We start from the raw sequence: 22,599 nt of genomic DNA, 5'->3' as shown, positions 1-22,599 counted from the left end.
AAGGGTGCTCAGCACCCATGCCCACCCAATGGGAAAGCCATGCCCAACATGCTCTGATACCATCCACCAAATCAGTGACACCAAATACACAGCTAATCTGGGTAGTCTTTGCTCTAGCACTCCTCTGCAGGTCAGCCATGATTTGTGGATCGATAGTCTTTGTTGTTGCCACCCAAAAAACTCTTGTAGAAATGGATCTACCCCCTCCAATACATACTCTAGATAAGCCCCCTAGATGGGCACTCATAGAACCTGCCACATATCCAGCAGTGTGACTATCACCTCTCTAATAGGTAGATGGAAGCTCCTAGCGGGTGTGTATCATCGCTCAATCAATACTGATAGCTATGTTAAGTGTGCCCTCAAGTTTGACCACTCATGTACATGCTCTAATCCACATAGTCAGATATGCCCCCAATCAACCTTTTTCAACCTCCCCTCTAGCATCATTGCAGGGGGATAGTGCTCCCTCGATCAAAAAACCACCATCTCCTCTTGTAGCATAAACATGTAGAGGGTCAGTTACTTTAGACTAAGCTATCCCTAGAATGGGGCATCCTACCTTGTCCTTTGCTAATTTTTCCCAATCAACATAGACACAAATTGACACAAACACCAATTTGCGTAGATGCTAATCGACATAGACATCGATCAACATAGACAGTAGTCTTGGCAGATGTTAATTTCTTGCTAACAATAGCATTTTGTCATCTACAAAGATGATGAATAGTTGAACATCATCTCTACTACCCTTTAGCCCCTTTTGTTGGCTATATAGATGACAGGTTGAACCCTTTCATCTCTACAGACCCCCTTCCCCAGTCTGTCATCCACGCAGGTGACAGGATAGGTCTTGTCATCTTCATGAATGATGTGGCCTTCAATTTTTCATTTGTGCAGATGACAAGGTAGATACTATCATCTCCACAATGAACATAATTTTACCTTTTTTATGGTGTAATAAATGCATCTAACCTAACCTAATCAACCAAATTGACAAACAAGATCAGCTGACTCACTAGTGGGCCCATATCGGTTGATCATTGGTGCTCCCTAATGGGCTCACCAAGCTGCAACCGATCAATAGGGTCCATCTTTTCTCTGGATGCTCTACTCTTTAGGTGTGCAAATGACCTTCTTTGAGCCCCTTGGAGGCTTATATAGGCCCTTTGAGGGCCCCATTTGATCTCATGTCTTCCATGAGTCGTGTCCATCCCCTTGCCCACATGTCATGTAATATCTTTATTTATTTCATTTTTCTTTTATTCCCTTTCTTCCAAAGACCTTTATGCAAAAATTTCCCAAAATGTATTTTTTGGAGAATTTTCGTGAGGGGGCACCCTTCTCCTCTGTTGTCGCTCCTAGGACACCTACCTTCTCTAGGGCAACCTATATTTTCTTTTCTTTGATATGATGTTGTCCTGACATCACATCAAAGAGGGAGGAAATGTAGACACTTAAAATCCTCCCAAAAGACTATATTAATTTATTTAATATTTCCCTTGACATTATAATTATTTATTTATTAATTAATTATATTTTTTATATTCTTCTACCTACTTAATTAAATTTATTTAATTAAGTAGATTCACTTTCCTAAGTTATTTAAATTTAATTTAAATACCTCCAACCTTAATCTGTTAAATTTAATTAATACATGATCCTTCATAAAGCCCTTTTTAAGTAAATCTTATTTATTTAAGTCCCCTCCATCTCATTAATTCTCTAAACCTATGATTAAATTAAATCTTGTTTAATTTAATCTTAAACCTAGCCTACAACCATCATTTTCATCCTCCTAAGCCTATCCACCATTTAATCTCACTTAATTACCTTAATCATCTTGCTAAATCTCTTCTTAAGCCTAAGTATGTGCTCACACATGTGTGAGGACCACTCCCACTTCTCACACCTCTTGCAACTTTGTCCCTCACTCCTCTCTCCAAGTTTTCTCACACATGTGTGAGAAAACTTTGAATGTTGACCAATTGCATGGCTTTCTTACATGTCTCCTTGTGGCACCTATGTGGATGCCACATAGATGTCACCTCACCAGGGCCTCTCTCAAGCCTATAAATAAAGCCCTTGTCTCAAGCATTTACATAGCCCTCATTTGCATTGTTATCCTGCAAGTTTGAGTTTAGAGCTTTCATAGTGATTTTCATGTTTCATACTAACCTTTGGTGGTTTTTGATAAGATAAACAGGTTTTAAGGGATCCTGAAACCCATAAGTTATACAAAAAAAAATAAGGCTAATAATAAGGAAAAGAAGCCCAGCCAAAATAGAGGTCCAACAAATGAAAAAAGTCTGAAGGCCCAGCCCAAAACAAAGACCCACAGAAAGGCTAGAAAACAAACAAACTAAAACAGACTACAGAAAGCCTGTCCAAAAGCCAAAAGCCAGAAAGACAAAAATACAAAAGACAAGAAAACTAGTCTTCAATTATCTTCTCCATTTCCTGCATAGTCTAAGCTACCTTGACTATCTTTTGTTGCTCCTTTGCCATTTGATCCCAGACCTTCTCCATGCCCTGATCCATACTGGTGAACATACTGATTGTGGCCTTGTCATCATCCATCCTAGCCTTATCCCTATTCTATCCTCCCTCCTCCACTAGCAAGCCCTTGTCCTTAAGTTTACCAGCAAGGGATTGGATGTTTTCATTCATCAAACTTAGGAGAGAAATCATCTAACTTGCTAGGTTGTGGTTGTAGTTTTCAAGATTTCTAAATCTCCTTTCATTTAAGCTTTCTCTATTATCCTGGTCCTCTTGGCTATCAATACCTGTCTTATTCTTAGTACTTTCCATCTGGGATACCCTTTCTCTAACTTCCTCTAGCTCATGGAAGAGCCATTTGATTGATCTAAAGTTGTCAATCATACTACTATGGGTATTATTAAAAAGGTTCATTCCAGTCTCCCTTGCGTTGTCTGAAATGGTCAGGATAGCTGGATCTATGAGCTCATTGAGCCTAGGCTGCTCCAGGTTTTCCACCAGGATCTAAGGGTTCATAACTTCCCTAAAAATCCCCATAGTAGCAGTCCTCACATTGAAATTTTTCCAGGCCTTTCTTCTATTATTGACCTGCACTTCCCCCTCATTCTCACCAGTGATGACATTCACTTTTTCCTCCGAAGGATGCTAATACTGGACAGGGGAGAGGGGAAGAGGAATAGCCTCCATCCTCTGATTTCTAGTCTCCTCAACTCTCACTACCTCCCTCTTCCATTTTTCCCAGGTTTCTCCTCTTCCAACTCCTCCTCTGACACTTTGTCAAAATCTTCTGTATCTATTTCCTCCTCCTCCTTAGCATAACTCTCTTTTTCTTGAGCTTGGCCATGATCGCTAGGGCTTTTCCTCCTGGGAGTTATTGTTGTGGATTGTTTTCTGTCTTGACCTTTTTTCTTCTTTCCTGAGGTAACATTCTCCTCCTCTAAGCTAATGCTCTCAATGTCATCAAATTCTGAAGAAAAGCTGGAACTGCCTTTGTCAACATTCTCAACTTGACGAAGGTTATTGCAAATAGACTAAGCTTTGAAATGCTCATGGATGAGGAGCAATAATCCCTCATGCAAAGTAGGGTTAACAGTGACTTTCTTCTTGAAACTAGAGATTGCCTTGTTCATAGAAGTGACAAGGTAAAAGGGAATGGAAATTCTACTCTTATGGAAAAAATGATTTAAAATCACAAAATGGTGAGTTTTGACCCGATCAAACCTAGGGTCTAGGGTAACATAATCAATGAGGGCATATAAAACATACCTCAAGAACTTCTTTATAGTCTCCATCACATAGAAAAACTCTTTCTTTACCAGCTTGTTCATCTCAGCAAAATTTTTCATGAACTCCTTGATTGCATTGGACGAAAGTTTCTTGTCCCTATAGAATTTGAAACCCTCCATAAGGATACCAGTGACCTCCGCAACCACCTCCTCCGTGATTTGGAAAGAAACCCCATTCACCTTGACCTTGCCATTTTTTCATGAGTTCACCATGCTGTTGGTGACCTCAGGGTCAAAACCATGGAGTTTCTCAAAAAAAATTGCAACCCCACCCTTTTCCAATTTTTTCCAAACTTTACCCATACTCTTCCACTTCTCCACTTCACCCACCAGCTCCTTTCTACTCTGTTCTCCAGTCATGACATCTATTTTTTCTTCAACTATTCTCATGAGCCCCAATCTCTGCAAATTTTTTCTAGCCAAGATTTTGGCTCTGTTTCTATTATTGGGTTCGTGATCATTCGCCTCTCTAATACAATAGCTAGTGAAAATGATAATGATCCTCCAAACATGTTGAAATGACAAAAAAAATCCTTTGAGATTACGAAAACCAAGAAACTTATTATGGCTCATGCCAACATCCAATCTTTCTTTATTAAACATGATAATAGTTAGATTGACCCATACTTCCATGGATTTTCTCCAGCTTGATTAGTGACTTAGCCTCCATCAAAAAATCTTTTCTGGCATGATAGGTCATCTCTTTGTCTGCTCCCACCCCTTTGTTAGCAAACCAATCAGCAACTGGGTTTTCCTCTCTAAACGCATGAGTGACATGGACCTTCTCAAATTTTGTGAGGGCGGCACGTGTCTCATCAATTATATTTGCAATTGACCATGAGGGGGGGAAGATTCCATTAATATTGTTAATTATGTTTTTGGAGTCCCCTTCAAGCCAAAGTTTGGAAATGCCAGCTTCAAAAGCCAAGTTTACCACACTGCACGCGGCTTTGGCTTCGGCCAAATGGTTGGTTTGGGTTCCAAGTAGGAGATTAAAGGCCACAATCCCCTCCCCAAAACTATTTCTTATTATTCCACTACTTCTAGAGGGGCTAGGGTTGCCCTTAGAAGTGCCATTGAAGTTCACTTTTGACCATCCTTTCGGGGGTAGAATCCATCTGGCATCCTATCTTTTGGGATTCCTATCTTTTTCTTTAACCATCTTCCTGTCCCCTATATCAACTTCCCCCTCCTTCATCACTTGAAGGTTTTATTTTATGTTTTTCAAAATATTCCTTCCCAAAATTATAGCCGGCTCCTCTCTGTCCCTGAAAATTCTATTGTTCCTTTCCTTCCAGATGCTCCAGCAGAAGTGAGGCAAAAACTAGGCATAATTATCCTGTCGGCCTACAATTTTACAAAGGCTTTTCCAATGACTGAAAAAGTCGATAAGGTTATCTGGCCAGCACCAGAGAATCTCCATTTTCTAATTAAGAGAACTCCACACCTCCCTAGCAAAGTCACATTAAATAAAGATATGATTTCCTGACTCAGACTGATTTTTATAGAGCGGGCATCTGTTGGGCATAACATGGCCTGTCTTCATGAGATTATCTTGCATTAGGATTTTGTTCTGAAGGGCTAGCCAATAAAATATGTTGATCTTTGGAGTGAGGCCCATGAGCCAGGCATCTGCCCAAGGGGGTTTCTCCTTTAAACCCCAGAGAGAGTTGTAGCCAGAAGCAACATAATAACTTCCATTGGGATTATCCCTCCAGACCAGTTCATCCTTATTATTACTAGGGATCGAAGAGTTAAGCATAGTCATTATTGGTTTCAAATCCTCAAAAATGAGGGAAAGGTCTCTCCATTCCTAACCAACCCTATAATTGCTTACTTTAAACCCATATAGCTCTGTGCATTCTTGCACCCATCTCTCAAATACTGGGTTGTTTGAAAGTGGGTCTTGACATAACCACCTGTCAGACCAAAATTGAATATCCTCCCCATTGCCTAGTTTCCAAGAGACCCTCACCTTAGCCAAGTCCTTGGCCTTCAAGATACCATTCCAAATAGTCAACCCTTTAGGGATGTCCTCATTGAATAAAGTAAAATGAAGAGAGGGTCTTCTGAGGTATTTATTTTCTAGAATGTCTCTCCATTCACCAGTGTTATTGAAGATTCACCAGATTTGTTTTGCAAGAAGTGCCTTATTGAGATGGGTAAGCTTTCTAATGCCTAGACCACCATACTCTTGGGGAGGTAGACCTTCTCCCAGGCAACAAGAGGGTACCTTTTCTTTCCTTCAAGTTTGGTCCATAGAAAGTCTCTTTGGATTTTCTCCATTTTCTCTACAAATTTCACAAGAATTCCAAAAAGGCTCAGAGCATAAATGGGAAGGTTCTGAAGAGTGGATTTGACTAGTAAACATTTCCCAGCCTGGCTAAGAGAGGCACCTTTCCATCCAACCATCTTCTTGTTGAATCTATCCAGAATGCCATTCTAGAAAGAGTCAGGGGGAGAGGAACCCAAGGGGAGCCCTAGATAGGATGAAGGGAGAGAGCCCACCCCAAAACCAAGGATTCTGGCAATTTTCCTTTATCTAACTTCAGGGAACAAAGAAGGTCGAGTTTTTGTTCTAGTTAATCAGTTGTCCAGTCCCTCTGGAGTAAGTACCAAGAACCTCTTTCAAAGTCTTAGCTTCTTTCATAGAAGCTTCCCCCCCCCCCCCCCCCCCCCCATTATAGTGTCATCAAAAAATTATTGGTGAGTGAAGGGGACATTTCTCAAATAAGGCTTAATCCCTTTAAGACTTCCTTCAAACTTTTTAAGTTCAATAAGCCTACCAATACATTCAGCTAAAATAATGAAGAGGATAGGAGAGAGGGGGTCTCCCTGCTTGAGACCTCTAGAAGGTTTAAAGAAATTAGAGGGGGCTCCATCAATCAGAACAGCAAGAGAGGAGGTAGACACCAATTGAGAAATGAGTTTACACACTTTTTTGTCAAAACCAAAGGCTTGAAGGACCTTCCCAAGAAAGGACTAGTCCACCCGATCATAGGCTTTTGAAAGATCCAGTTTGAGCAAGATACCTTCCCACTTGGAAGCTTCTAAAGAATGAATAACCTCATTAATCATCAGTACTGAGTCCAAGATTTGTCTCCCAGGAACAAAGCCAAATTGTTACTACGATATGATTAGATGCAGGATTTTAAGCATTCTGGAAGTGAGAACTTTAGAGATGATCTTGTAGAAAGAGTTGCACAAATTGATAGGCTTGAACTTGTCGAAAGAGTCAACCCCTGGGGATTTAGGGATGAGAACCAAGAAGGTAGAATTTATCTCCTTAAGAATACTTCTAGCTTCGAAGAACTCCTGAACTACCTTAACCACATCCCCCATGACCATCGGCCAGTACATTTGGAAGAAAAAGGTGGGAAACCCGTCTGGACCAGGAGATTTGTCACCAGGTAGGGAGAAAAGGGCCTCTCTAACTTCCAAAGCATTAGGAATAGCATAGAGAAGTTTATTTTTGTGGGGTTGAATAATCTAAGGAATACAAGAGATGATATCCTCTTGGTCCACCTTGGAAAGCAGGGGGTCCTTAGAGAGAAGAGAAGAGAAGAAGGAGATTGCTTTAGCCAAGATAACTGGATCTTCAGACAACACCTACCCCTTCCTAATTCCAGAGATCCTGTTGTTAGCCCTATGTTTTAGGGTGGAGAGATGAAAGAAATTCGTGTTTCGATCTCCATCCTTAAGCCATGTGATTCAATATTTTTGCCTCCAAAACTTTTCCTCCCTACTAATGATGTTATGAAGATGTGACAAGATCAACCGCTCAGCCTCCCTGTTACTTTCATTATATCCTTCCTTTTGTATACTATCTTGGATAACAGATAGATTTTCTAACAACTCCTCCTTATCATGGAAAATATGGCTAAAATCAGACTTGTTCCAAATTTTTACCATCCTCTTCACATTGTTGAGCTTTCTAGTGACTCTGAACATGGCTGAGCCATCAACACCAATCCCCCACCATCTTTTGACATTATCCAATAGGTCGGGGTGAGTAGTCCACATTTTTTCAAACCTAAAAGGGCAATTTCTCCTGAGCTCAAGAGGGTCACCGCAAGAGAAATGGGGGAGTGGTTAGAACCAACTCTAGGAAGTAGAGATAATCTATAGCTAAAAGAGTGCAACCAATTTGGGGAGATTAAAGCTCTATCCAATCTGACCTAAATGTAGTCCTGACCAGCTCTCTTGTTAGACCAGGTAAAGGTACCCCCCAAGAGCTCCAAATCCATTAGGGCCAGGTCATTGATGACATTGGAAAGATCCTGCTTACTTTCCCAATCTGGGGGTAATCCTCCCATCTTCTCCTTATCCTCCAGTAGAGAGTTGAAGTCTCCTAGGATTATGCCTTTCTTAATGTCACTGGCTTGCACCAACTTTCCAACTTTGACCTAGTAATTTTTTCTATCTCTCTTGTTGTTGGGAGCATAAATGTTCACTAAAAACTAGCAATCATTAGTTTACAAATGTTTAACTCTACAGAAGAGGATGTTATCCTCATCATACTCAGGCACAATATTGAAATGTCTATTATTGAATAATAGTAGCAGCCCTCCAGATGCTCCTTCTAAGTTTGAGGCAATTCCATTCATGTTGCTATTGAATCTAATATTTTCCAAATTTTCTTTCTTCATTTTTGTTTCCTGAATAAGAAATATATAAGGCCTTTGATCCCTTGTCATATTCCTTACAACTTCTTGCTTGTGGATTGCATTGAGTCCATGAATATTCCATGATAGGATCTTCATGCTTTAATTGATGAGCAGGTTTCCTAGATGGTTCGTTGCATTCCATCCATGATGTTTCTTCTTGCTTCCTCCATCCTGATTTCATTCTTGTTTTTCCTTCCCACCGGGTTGGTTTTATGACCAAGATTTGCCTTGGCCTTGCTTCTAGTTGAAGCAGGAGAGGTAGGAGAGGGATCCTAGCTATAATTCTTCTTTCTTCTTCTGACTTCTATCCAGGGTGTCTCTTCTTCTTCTTTACATAAATCAAACAAAGCATCTAGCTTGGCCAATTGTTCCGATGTTGAAGCAAACAGCCATTTTAAGATTCTATTCACTATCACAGGGGGTTCCCTACTAATTGGGTTTGTGGAGTCATGAGACATTGGTTCCCCTTCCTTTTGTTCCTCCATAGAGTCTGAGACAAAGGAAAGGTTTGGATCAACCTCCTCAGAACTATCAAGGATTTGAGACTCCATAATACTTGCCTCTTCAAGATTATCCTTGGTTTCCTTCATATGGGAAGGGTTGGTTTTGTCCTTAGTTGTCTCTTTCCATTCTCCTTCTAGTGCTTCCACTACAACTTGGAGGTTCTGGGGTTCAACTTGGAGATCAGGAATAGAATCATTAGCTTTTCCTTTAGCCTCTCCATTTTTCTTGACTTGCATTTCTTTCTTCTTCCAAATCTTTTTGGGAACATGAGCAACTTTCTTCCCACCTAGAGGGCAGACCTTTCCCCCCATTCCCTTTCCTTTGAATAGTGGGCAAAATCCAGCCTTGTGGTCTGCCTTCTTACAATGGAAGCACGCAAAAGGCACACTTTCATAGTCAATCTTTTGGATTCTGCTTCTCAATCGAGATTGAAATTCTATAACTTGAGGCATATCCTATCCTTCGATCACTCCTACACAAATCCTTGCATAGGTAAGTCTCTTCTTAGCTGTCTTTACAAGATCAATGGATAGAAGCTCTCCAAAAGACCTGGCTATGCCATCAAAGATGTCCTCATGCTAGTATTCCATGGGCAATTCTAGGAGTCTAATCCAAACTGGAGCTTGAGATAGGAAATCATTATTCAAGTCTAGATTGGAAGACCATTTTTGCAAGATTAAAGTAGATCTCCCCAAAGACCAGTTCCCTATGCACAGGATTCTGGAAAAGTCTTCTGAGAAAGAAAACTCAAAAGTCATGAAACCTTTTTCCATTTTTGTCACCTCTACATGCCCCTTTAAATCCAATTTGTTTCTGGTAAAAACCCTCACAACATCAATGTTGGGCCTTGGCCCTATATATTTTCCCACCAGAGTATTCTCCATACTGAGGATATTGTGGTCTATAATTTCCCAAGGAAATTCTAGAGCAAAGATACCCTTCTCCTTGTCTGATTTATCAATGACTTTCAAGAATGTTGACTTACTTAATGGTTTGACTCCAAATAGGTTCGACCAGTGCCCCCAGGCCCCAAGTAGCCCACCACCCAAGTGAAGGGGAGAAATCTTCTCACCTGGGTGAGGCAGCAACTTCTGTGGGTCCCCATCCTTTGAGGCATCCACATCATTCACCTTTGATTCTTGCCTTACTACTACAGATTGCCCCCCAACGCCCATGTTCTCCCGATTCTTGCCTAGCTGCTGATTCAAAATCCCATTCCTACCTAGCTGTTGATTCAAAATCTTATTCCTGCTCACTCCACATGCTCCACTCCCCATTCTGCTTGAAGAAAAAACTAACCTTTGGTAGTTGATACTTCATTTCATTTACATTGTTAGGTTAGCTTGTTCATACATTTACATCTTCATTTCACTTGCATACTAGCTTAGTTTTCACATTAGCTTAGTTTCTTTATTGCATTCCATCTCCACATCCACTTGAATGCTCTCAAACATGGCTTCCTCCATAGTCATTTTTTGAGGTGTTCTTCATTTCATATAGCATAGTTTCATCATCACATTTTCATTTCAATATCAAGAGATTCACCATAGTTGTGTTTGGGAGAGCACACCACCATCCCTCCAATCCAACACACCAACAAGGCCTCTCATGGGTGCCTTTGTTGAGTTGTTGGAGGTTGCTTGAGGATTTGAGTTGCAAAACTCAAGCAAATGTTACGTTAACACTTAGTAAAATTTTGAGATTTTGGACCACTTTGAGGTGTGCAAGTCCATAGGTGCATAGGTCTACAAGTGCACATTCGTAGGTCCATAGGTGCACATTTCCAAAAGTTCCACCGACAGTTAATTGGCAGTTCCAAAAATAGAACTTTTTATGCATTAGAAATGCATTATGACGATAGTTTAACTCTGATGAATACCTAGTCAAGGATCAGCTTCCATTTTTAGCACTTATAGACACTTCCACTTCGACTGAAGGCTTTCTCATTCTTTCTTCTCTCATAATTCTTTGTTTTTTAACATGTAAAGGTTCATGCATCCAATTAATAAATAAAAATGGATGGAGTCTTGCTTAACACCAGTTAGATTGTTAGTTTATATATAATTAATTTTTTTTATAAAATTAAAAGCATTTTATGGCATGAAGATATCTCTCACTCTCAACACAAATTAGGGAGATGATTTCTTATAAATACTCCATTGTAATATGTAATTGGGGTCACCATTATTTTGCAATAAAATTATGCTTTTGGTGCTCGCATTTGGAGTGTAGTTATTCTTGCCTAGATGTGTCATTTTGTTTTTGAATTTTGTTCATGGAATTGTGATTGAGCCAAAGGTTTATTTCTTTTTTTTGGTTTTTCAATCTTTTAGTTATGGTGTTTGCTATGGTTTTGACGAATTCTACTAATGTAACTAGCTTGAGAAGAAATCATCAAATTGTGCCTACATAACTCTCTATCTCAAATGAGCACACTTTTCATGGCCTTGAAATTTGATGAAGAGTTAAATATCATATGATTACTAAGTTTCTCACTAATGATTGCATTAGTGGAATTGAGGAAGCATTGCTCCTACTTTCATTGGTTACCTACCGATTTATTTGAAAGCTTAACTCGTAGACGTGTTGTTTTCTATAGCTTATGTCCATTAGGATTTCAATTTCACATTATTTTCTTTAAAGTTCTTGTTATTTTGTTTATTAACCTCATTATTAGAATAGGGTTTCATTTTAGTTGTATTGTTAGATTGCATTCATAAAAAACATAAAAATACAAAAACATAGTTCTTTTTGTGTGTTATTTTTGAAGCAGTGTGCAGATTCTTCATTTCATCCAAAATCAAAACAAACCAACAAAGGCCTCCTTGTGAACATTCACCTTTATCTTCAACTAAGTGGATTCTAGTAGGTCACAAGATCACCCAAAACCTTGGAGTTGATTCACAAAATCAACTTTTCAAGAGAGGAGTTCGCAAGAATTCCTACCATTTAGCATCATTCATAAAAATAGCTCAATAGGTAGGAAGGAGAGAAAGGGGGGGTTATATAGACCCCCCACATGTTTGGTGCTACACAAGTGCATAGCTATACTGCTACGCATCTGCACATCACCAAAGGTGAAATGCCCTTACATAACCTCATTTGGTGTATTAGTGTACCTGATGAGGTATGCTGGTGCACCTTCCTTTTAGCAAAAAAAAGTTCTTTTTCCTCCAAAACTCTAATTTTTCAACAACTTGGTCTTTGAGCTGGGACCCAATCTTGACAAGAAACCCTAAAATACTTCTGAACCATGGACTAGGGATCCAAAAAGCTAAAAAATAAAGTAGAGGGTCCCCATTTCTAATCAAAATAGGGCATGCGTTTTGAAACCACAATAGGGACTATGATCATAAAAGTATTAAGAAATTGCTGCCTATCTATTCTATTAGAGTCTCTTCTATACAAGAACTGAGGTGTACCCCAAGTAGTAATCTGACCCTTCAAGACTTGGTTTGTAGACTCACTACTTTTCAACTTTCAAATTTTGATAATTTCAAATCTGAGAATGTTGAATCTACTTTCAAAGCTAGGCTAACACTTAAATAACATAAAGAGAAGAAAAAAAAAATATCAAACCTACTACTACTGATAGTGATATAGATGATGAAGAGCTAGAAGAATTGGAAGAATGTTGGCTAAGAAATTTCATAGAAGAAAAGGAAAATACAAAAGTAAGTTACCCATCATATACTTTAGTTGTCATGAGGTTGGTCGTATTGCATCAAGATGTCCTAATAAGTCAAATAAAAAGAATGAAGACAAATTTAGAGGTAGAAAAGATGATAGTAACAAAGGCTACAAGGACAAGGGAAAGAAGAATTGTAACAATGTTGAAGAAGAATCCAATGACGAATCTAAAGATCATGATGATGAAGTTGTCTATGTTGTTATGAAGGATGATTTCAATGAAGATGAAGCAACTGCATTGATATCTTATGTGAACAAAAATGTAGATGGATCATTGATAGTGTATGTTCACATCACATGATTGGAGACAGAAGTAAGTTCATTACCCTTGAGTATTATAATAGAAATAGTGTTAGATTTGGTAATGATGCACCCTGTCTGATTAAAGGAAAAGGATAAATAATATTGTCAAATAAGATCATGTGTGACAATGCTTACTATGTGGAAGGACTTAACCATAATCTATTGAGTGTGTCACAATTGAATAGTTTAGGTTGTAAAGTTGAATTTGATAACAGAAAGGCTAAGATCTATGACACTGATGGAAAACTAATTGGAAGTGGAGATCATACTAGAGGTAATCTAATTTATCTTGATATAAATGATGCTACTTGTATTGTACAATTTTATGATGTGTGGCTATGGCACAAGAGGTTAAGTCATGTAATTTTTGGCAATTTGGTCAATATTATTAAGATGAAAAGAGTAAGAGGTTTACCAAAATTGAAGAAACCTAATAATGTATTTTGCAAACAATGTCAGTTAGGCAAGATGGAAAAGTTTAATTTTAAAAATAAAACTCATACTTCAAGATAAATTATGGAATTAGTTCATACTGATTTATATGGACCAATTGATGTGCAAAGCTACAAAGGTGAAAAGTACATGATCTTATTTGTTGATGATTACTCAAGAATTATGAAAGTAATATTTATAAAAGAAAAATTTCATGCTTTTCAAATGTTTAAGTGGTATCTAGCAAGAGTTGAAAAGAAAATTGGTAAAAGCTTGAAATGTGTAAGATCTGACAAAGGGAGAGTTTGAATCAAATGAGTTTGAAAACTTATATAATGAAAGAGGAATCAAGAGACAAACTTCTTCACCTAGGACCCCTCCACAAAATGGGATTGTTGAAAGGAGGAACCAATCTATAATTGATTATGCTAGAACATTGATGATGGAGAATAATGTTTCTTTGAAATACTAGAGAGATGCTTTCAGTACAATTGTTTATACCTTGAACCGAGTATAAGTCAAGAAAGGTACACATTTCACACCTTTTGAATTATGGTATGGATACTCACCCAATGTCATATATTTTAAGGTATTTGGAAGCAAGTGTTAAATTCTTAACGACAACAAAAATGGTAAACTTGATACTAAAAGTGAAGAAGGTATATTCCTAGGCTATTCCACAAGAAGTAAATCTTATAAGTGTTTAAATACTAACACTAAAAAAGTTGTGGAAAGTGCAAATGTAAAGTTTGATGAATATACAAAAGTGAATGAAGATGAACCAAAGAAGAAACCTAAAAAATTATAGAACCTTTATGTACTACTATGAATGCATGTCTGCCAATGATGATGATTCTACAAATCAAGTTGCTAATCAATAAGAATTGGTGACTATTGAGTCACATACAATGGATGTCAAGTTGCATTCAGGAGTCAAGTTGCAATTAGAAGCCAAGGTACATTCTGATACTGAGATTAGTTTAAATGAAAGGAATGTCAAGTTACCAGATAGAGAAGTACATAATGAATATGAAATTGAACTTCACAAAAGACCCATTGTAGAAAGAAGAGCTAAGCCAAGGTTGTCAAAGTATGTCAAAAGACATTACCTTGTTAAAAAATTATTGGAGATAAAGAAGAAAAATCAATGATAAGGAATAGGTTGACAAATGACACATGTTTGTTAAGTATGCATAAGGCTAATTCAATGAAGGATGCATTAGAAAATGAAGACTAAAGTAAATCCATGAAAGAAGAGAATGATCAAATTGAGAAGAACAAAATAGGGACTTTAGTACCCAGATTAGAGAACAAGAATGTTTTTGGAACCAAGTGGGTGTATAGGGGAAAAAAATAGATGAGAATGGTGAAGTTACAAGGAATAAGGTATGATTAGTTTTCAAAGGATATGCACAAGAAGAAGGAATTGACTATGAAGAGACATTTTCCCTAGTTGCAAGATTGGGAGGTGTAAGAACTCTTCTTTCTTACTCTACATACAAAGGATTTAAATTTTATCTAATAGATGTCAAGTTAGCATTTCTAAATGGTATACTAGAAGAGGAGGTTTACATAGAACAACTTGAAGTGTTTTTTGATCCAAAAAATAAGAATGTGGCATGTAGATTACACAAATCTTTATATGGTTTGAAGAAAGCTCCCAAAGCATGGTATGAAAGGTTTCACAACTATATTGTGAAGATCGGTTTTGAGAAGACTGATGACAACAACAATTTGTACTTGAAGACAGAAGGAGGTAAAAGAATTTTACTAGCTGAAATATTTATTAATAATATCATATTTGGAGGAAAAAATGCATTATGTAAGACATTTGCAAATGAAATGAAGAAAGAGTTTGAGATGTCTATGTTTGGAGAGATAAAGTTCTTTATTGAATTGCAAGTATATCAGATGAAATATGGTATTTACATCACTCAGTCCGAGTATGTGAAGGAAATATTGAATTTTTTTGGTATGGAAGATTCAAAACCTATTAGTACTCATATGGTGATAGGACACAAACTATCCAAAACTGATGATTCTACTAAATTAAATCAAACATTGTATAGGTTTATGACTGGAAAATTGCAATATGTAGTTCATAGCAGACTTGATAATGCATTAGTTGTTTGGATTATTACAAGGTTTTCCAAAAATCCTAAAGAGAATAATTTAATGGTTGGTAAAAGGACCATGAGATACTTGAAAGGAATAGAAGACTATGCTGTATACTACAAGAAAAATGAGAAGTTTGAATTGAGAGCTTATACCAATGTTGATTAAGTTGGAAATATTGATGACATAAAAAATACAAGTGGTGGAGCATTTTTCTTAGGAAAAATATTGGTCACTTGGACCAGCAAGAAACAAAATTGTATATCACAATCTACTATTGAAGCTAAATATGTGGCTACTACAATAAATTGCACAAGTGTAGTATGGATCTAATAGTTACTCGAAGGAATGAAGGAGGAAATTATTGAACCTGTGGTACTCCACTATGAAAATACAAGTGTTATAAACATATCAAAGAACCCTATGATGCATAAAAAGACAAAGCACATTGCAATAAAGTATCATTACTTGAGAGAATTGGTTCAAGACAAAGAAGTGGGAATAGAATATGTGAATACAAAAGAACATATAGCTGATATATTCACAAAGGCTTTACCTAAGGATGCACATGAATATCTTAGAGGTAAACTAGGGGTGATACCTCTATCCAAAGCTACTTAAGAAACAAGAGTAGTGTCCTATATCAACTAAGTTAAATGACATATTTTACAAATTGATCTAGTGGATCTTACTTTAGGATCTCCTTTAAGAAAGAAAGGAGCTAAAAATAGAAGATTTATAGTCACATGTAAGGTGACAGAGGGAGAACCTGAATCGATTATATTTGCATGTATAGATGACAAGTCTTTGGCATTGTTATCAAAGAGGGAGATATAAGAGAAAGAGGGAGAATATAACAAAGATTTATACTTGAAACCTAATCAAGATATTAGAGAGATATTAGAGAGATCTGAGAAGGAAGGAGAAAGATTGTCAATGAGGGACAATATCAGATGAGGAAGAAATCTAAGATCAGAATATACAGAGGAAGTCACACATACTAATAGAGGGAGAGATTTCAACAAAAGGTATTAAGTTTCTTTTCAGTATTGTTGTTGGTATTGGTTTATCATCAATTCCAAAGAGGGAGATTTTTAAAATGAGATTATTTAAGTGGAGAAGATTGACAAAACCTATCATGGAAAAATTATTATTTTGTTATTGATGTCAAACCTAGTACTTATTGGTGAGACAATTTCTTACTTTGGTCTAAATGCTATCATTTGTTTGATTGATGAAGAGGATTTGAAAAGAAAGGATAACAAGAGAACCTAAAGAAAGGTTGAGTTGTATGGTGTATAAAAGGAGCACTAAGACCAAGAAAGACATTGATGATATAGTGTATTGTTTATCTACTTAAGGCTATAATAAAAGGATACTTGAGCAAAGAATAGAACGAGGCTAAGTAAAGAAATGTGTTTGCCAAGCCTGACTAAGAAAATAGTGCAATTCGAGCGAAATTAGTACAGACTGAGTAGAAAATTAGTTGAAGCTAAGCAGTTATTTTATTGTAAGTCAACAAAGATAAATATAGTTGGTTCCAAGTGAAGAAAGTTAGTATGTTTTGAGCACCAGTAAAGACTTAGTGGATGTTGAGCAACCTAGTATTGGTCGAGCAATAGAAGACAATATTTGCTGAGAAAATAGAGTGTTGTTGCTGAGTGCTAGTAAAATGAGTTAGATCAAAGATTTAATGAATATGATCCAACAAAGTTGATTTCATGAATTGTGTGAAGCATGTGGAAGATAACTATGATGAGTTGGTTGCATAAAATTCAAGATAAACCATTTTGAGGAAAATTTAAAGAGGATTGTACAGGAAGTTTCTAGAAAGGGATAAAATGGAAAAGTGGGTAGATTTAATGAATCTAACCTAACCTTATAATGGACAATTGTGATTATGAAAGAAAAGACATAAATTATAGATGTAACAGGCTAGAAGCAACCAAGGTTCAAGTCCCCACAGGGCCATTCTCTACTGTGGATCTTAATTGAGAATTTTTTTCCATTGACCCTTGGTGGCTTCTTTCCTGTGGTGCTTATAACCAAGGGTTAATAAAAATTTTGGCTTGTCCCTTTGGTGAAATGGTGGGGCTTCTTGCCTGTAGAGCCTACAACCAAGGTTCAAGTCCCCATAGGACCGTTCTCTATTGTAGATCTTAATTGAGAATTTTTTTCCATTGACCCTTGGTGAAATAGTGGTGCTTCTTACCTGTAGTGCTTGCAACCAAGGGTTAATAATTTTTTTTAAAAGGCGAGCGAGAAGGAGAGCGGGCAGGGGAGAGATCGGGAAGTGCATGTTCAAATTTCAAACCTAGCGCCGAGTAGAAAATCTTAGGAAGGTGGACCTTAGAAACCAGGTATGCATGATGGGATCCAGGTTGACTATGGAGAGGTGGTGTCTGGGGATAGGGACCCATGTGCAACTGGTGGAACCCAAGATAAGCTAGAAATGCAATCCAAGGTGGACAGAACAAGGAATCTCCCAGTGAAATGGGCCTCACTCTTTGGAGTTAAGCCTTTTGGTAAGTCCTCTTTCCCTCTAGTTAAGGTTGTGTCAGGTTTGGAAAAGGGATCATGTATGATTGTCATTCCAGATGAAATTTTTGACCATAGCATTGCTACGATGGCATCCACACTTGTGGGGAAGTTTATGGGTCAGAGACCAAACATCGATGTAGTCCAGTCCTTCACAAAGAAGAAATGGAGTCTAAAAGGGTAGGTTAGTGTTACTATTATGGCAAAAGGATTTCTTTCTTTTGAATTCACCCGTAAAGAGGATATGGCTGACATCCTATGTAAAGGACCCTAGATCATTGGAAGGGCTACCCTAGTGCTGCAAAAATGGTCTTCAAAATTGGATTTAAACAAATCTTTCTTTCAACAAGCTCTAGTATGGGTTAGACTCCCTGAGCTACCCTTGGAATTTTGAAATGAGGATTTTTTTTGGGTGTGGCCAGTTCTTTTGGAGAGATTCTCTCCAAAGACCCAACTACTACTTCTAAGAGTAGGCTAACCTATGAAATTATCTATATAGGTGTTAGGGAAGGGGTTGATATGCCTGAAGTGGTGTGCTTTTAGTCAAAACTTGGCACTTATATTCAGTAGTTGGATTATGAGAGTGTCCCTTTTGGATGTTATCACTATTTTAAGATAGGCCATAAGGCTTTTCAATGCCCAAAAGCAAAGTTAGTTTAGAAGAAGAATCCTTCTGCTGCTTCTCTCTTCGGGGTCAAGAAAGTATGGGAAAAAAAGACCACCAACCAGGGCCAGAAGGGTCCTCTTTTGGCGAATAAGAAGGTTGCAGAAGCTTCAAAGAAGGTAAATCAAATGCAACCTTCTGATTCCACTTTGCCTCTGGACACATATGGAAAGACTATTCCTCAGGAAGAGCTATTGAAGACATCCCCAAATTCCTCTCTAGTCATTAGGGAGTGGCAAATGATTAATGTCCAACCTCAACTAACTAAGGGCGCTCTGGTTGAGGAAAGGTTGGATCCTCAAGTAATTTTAGGAGATGTAGAAGGCAAGGATGCCCCACAGAAAGCTATTTAGGAGGTTTTGATGTTAAGTTCTCCACTTTCTATGGGAGGGCTTGACCTAGATTCCATTGAGGAGGAGAAGGATAGAGTTAGTAGGGATATTATCATCTATCAAGACCCAGAGGAAAATCTTGTTTCCTCTATAGCTAGAGGGACCAGTACAGGAAAGATGGATGTTTTGGTGAAGGATTTGGACCAGTGGGAGGATCTTCCAAGCAACCCAAAGTTTGCTCTCAAGGCTTCTAGGTCATTGAATTTTGGCATGGAGAGTGAAGTTCTTATTTCCCCAAAGCCCAGGAAGAAAAATGTTAGAGAACCTTCTTTGGCCTCTTCGGTGGAGACTAGGAGTAGCTACAAAATAGATGTGGGCTCAGCGGCCAAAAGATGCAAAAAATTAGAGAAGGAAGCTAGAGAGGAGGAAACCAGAAGAAGCTTGGCGAATGGGTGCTAGAGAACTCTTCAGGAGTGTTGCAAGAATTAAATATGAAGATCATATCATGGAATATTAGAGACCTTAATGGAGCCCATAAACAAGAAATTATCAAGAACCTAATTAGAGATCAGAGACTAGACATCTTGATGATACAAGAAACTAAGATGAAAAAGAACTTTTTGGGGAAGATTAAGTTTAGCAACTTGATGAGTGGGGAGGCTTTGGACTCTAATGGTGCCTTTGGGGGTCTGCTGACCCTTTTTAACACCAAAAAATTTATAATGGAATCTGCTTACAATGAGGGTAATATTCTTTTGTGTAAATTTTTTCATATCCCTTCCAATGATTGCTGGTTCTTGTTGAATTTATATGCTCCCAACAATAAGAGAGAAAGAAAGAATTACTGGACTAGAGCTCAAAGTTTGGTGTAGAGTAGAAATTTAAAGAAAGGAATTATTATGGGTGAGTTTAACACTCCTTTGTTGGATGAGGAGAAGACAGGAGGTTTGCCTCCAGATTGGGAAAGTAAACATGACCTATCAAACTTCATTAATGGTCTAGCTTTTCTAGATATGGACCTCATGGGAGGTGCATTTACTTGGTCAAATAAATGCATTGGTTAGGAATATATTAAGGTCAGACTAGACAAAGCTCTTATTGCTCTCGACTGGTTGTAGTCTTCCTCTTGCAAATTAGCTCTTTTGCCCAGAGTGGGCTCTGACCACTCCTCTATTTCCCTTTCAATTGTTCCTATAGGCCCCAAAAGGCCTCCCCCTTTTCATTTTGAAAAAATGTGGACCTCCCTCCCTAATCTTTTAGAAAATATAAAGCTCTGGTGGAGTATTGATGTGGAAGGCATAGCTATGTACAGGGTAGCTAGAAAACTTAGCAAAGTTAAAAGGATGGTTAAAGCTTCGAACAAGTCTAATTTTGGCCACATATTCTTTGAGAAGGAAGTCCTATCTGACAATATTTCTTCTATCCAAGCCTCTATTCAAGAGGATGGGTATGAAAAGTTAAATAGGGAGGTCGAGCTATCTATCCTTTTAGAATTACACAATATTATCAATAAAGAGGAGAAGTTCTGGAGACAAAGATCAAGGGCTAACTGGCTCAAAGAGGGAGACTAGAATATGAAATTTTTTCATCTTACTACTCTAAAATATCAAGCTAATAATAGAATCATAGGTTTAAAGAAAGGATAGGGTATGCTAACAAAGGATGATGAAATCTCAATTGAAGTTATTTATTTCTTCTCCTCCCTGTTGTCTTGGGATCCTATGCTATCCAAAGTGGATCAGGATGACATTGTTTCCTAGATCCCTCAGATCATCCATCCTCACCATAATAAATTGTTTCAAGCCATTCCCTCTGATTCAAAAGTTAGAGAAGCTCTCTTCTCTCTACCAGCTAATAAATCTCCTAGCCCTGATGGTTTCCCTACTTTTTTTTCCCAATTATTTCCACTAGTTTTGATGAAGGATGTGGTGAAGGTTGTTTAGGAATTCTTTGGGGCCAGAAGCATTCTTAAGGAGATTAACTCTACTTTTTTAGTTCTCATTCCTAAAGTTCTTGGAACCAATTCCTTGGACAAGTTTAGACCAATTAGCCTATGCAATTCTTTTTACAAGATCATTCCAAAGGTTCTTACTTCCAGGTTGCTCAAGTTCCTCCCTTTGATAATATCTCAGTAGCAAACTAATTTTGTCCTGAGCAAACAAATTTTAGACTCCATAATGATGGTGCATGAAGTGATTCACTCTATGGAAGCTAGAAAAAGGGAAGGTATGTTACTTAAATTGGACCTATCAAAAGCCTATGACTAGGTTGACTGGCCTTTCCTGGATATGGTGCTTAAGGCTTTTGGGTTGGATGACAAAATATGTAAGTTAATTTCTCAACTAGTAACTACTTCCTCACATTTTGTTTTAGTTAATGGATCCCCCTCCAATTTTTTCAAACTTTCTAGTGGTCTTCATTAGGGGGATCCTCTTTTTCCTATTCTCTTTATAATCTTGGCAAAATGCATAGGCAGACCTATTGAGAAGAATAAGAAGGAATAGAGAATCAAAGGTATTAAACCTTCCTCTTAAAGTGCCCCTTTTGTGCATTAGCAATTTGTTGATGATACTATAATGGGAGGGGAGGCTTGTGTTAAGGAGGCAAAGGTAATGAAGGACATCTTAGATACCTACTCCAGAGGGTCAAGATAGCTCATCAATTGGGATAAGAGTTTTGTTTTTTTATCAACACTCCTGAGGATAGATAGAAGAAAATCTCCAAAATTCTAGGATTTAGTGTGGGGAAGCTTCCCTCTACCTATCTTGGGCTCCCTTTGGGCATGAATCCTCCTAATTCTTTTTGGAATGACATTATGGATAGATTCAGTAAGAAGTTGGTTGGTTGGAAAGGGGCCTCTCTAAGCCAAGCTGGAAAATGTCAACCAATTAAATCCACCCTTCAGAACTTGCCTGTTTATGCTTTGAGCCTTTTTGTGATCCCTATGAAATTTTTTGAGAGGATGGAAAAAATTTAGAGAGACTTCTTATGGATAGGGGCTAAAAGTAATAAAAGGTATCCCCTAGTTGCTTGGGAAAAAGTTTTCCTCCCAAAGAAAAATGGAGGTCTTGGCGTTAGGAAGCTAACTCACCTCAACAAGGCTCTTTTGGCTAAGAAAATATGGCATATCTTCAATAGCACAGGCAAATGGAGAGATGTTTTGGTAAAAAAGTACATAAAGAGGCCCTCTAAATAGTTTACCATCTTCAATGAAGATATCCCAAGAGGATCTGCTATTTGGAATGGGTTTTTAAAAGCCAGGGACCTGGAAAATTCGAGAGTCTCTTGGAAATTGGGAAATGGGGAGGATATCTAGTTTTGGTCCAATAGCTAGCTTATTTAGGGCCCTCTTATGAACAACCCAACTATGAGGTCTAGGTGAATGACTACATCAACCATTTTGGGTAGAAAGTTAGTAACTATAGGAATGACTAGGGATGGATAGACCTTTTTGTCATCTCTAAAGATCTTAATCCTATTATGATAATGCTAAACTCTATGGCCCTAAATAACAATAGGGATGAATTGGTCTGGGGAGATAATGCCAATGGGCTATATACTATTGCCTC

The sequence above is a fragment of the Cupressus sempervirens genome, unplaced genomic scaffold (genome assembly GCF_028749045.1).
Source record: "Cupressus sempervirens isolate cs-2001-9-10 unplaced genomic scaffold, ASM2874904v1 CseChr00s100002_03, whole genome shotgun sequence".
Taxonomy (NCBI): domain Eukaryota; kingdom Viridiplantae; phylum Streptophyta; class Pinopsida; order Cupressales; family Cupressaceae; genus Cupressus; species Cupressus sempervirens.
This window is presented reverse-complemented; position numbering follows the sequence as displayed.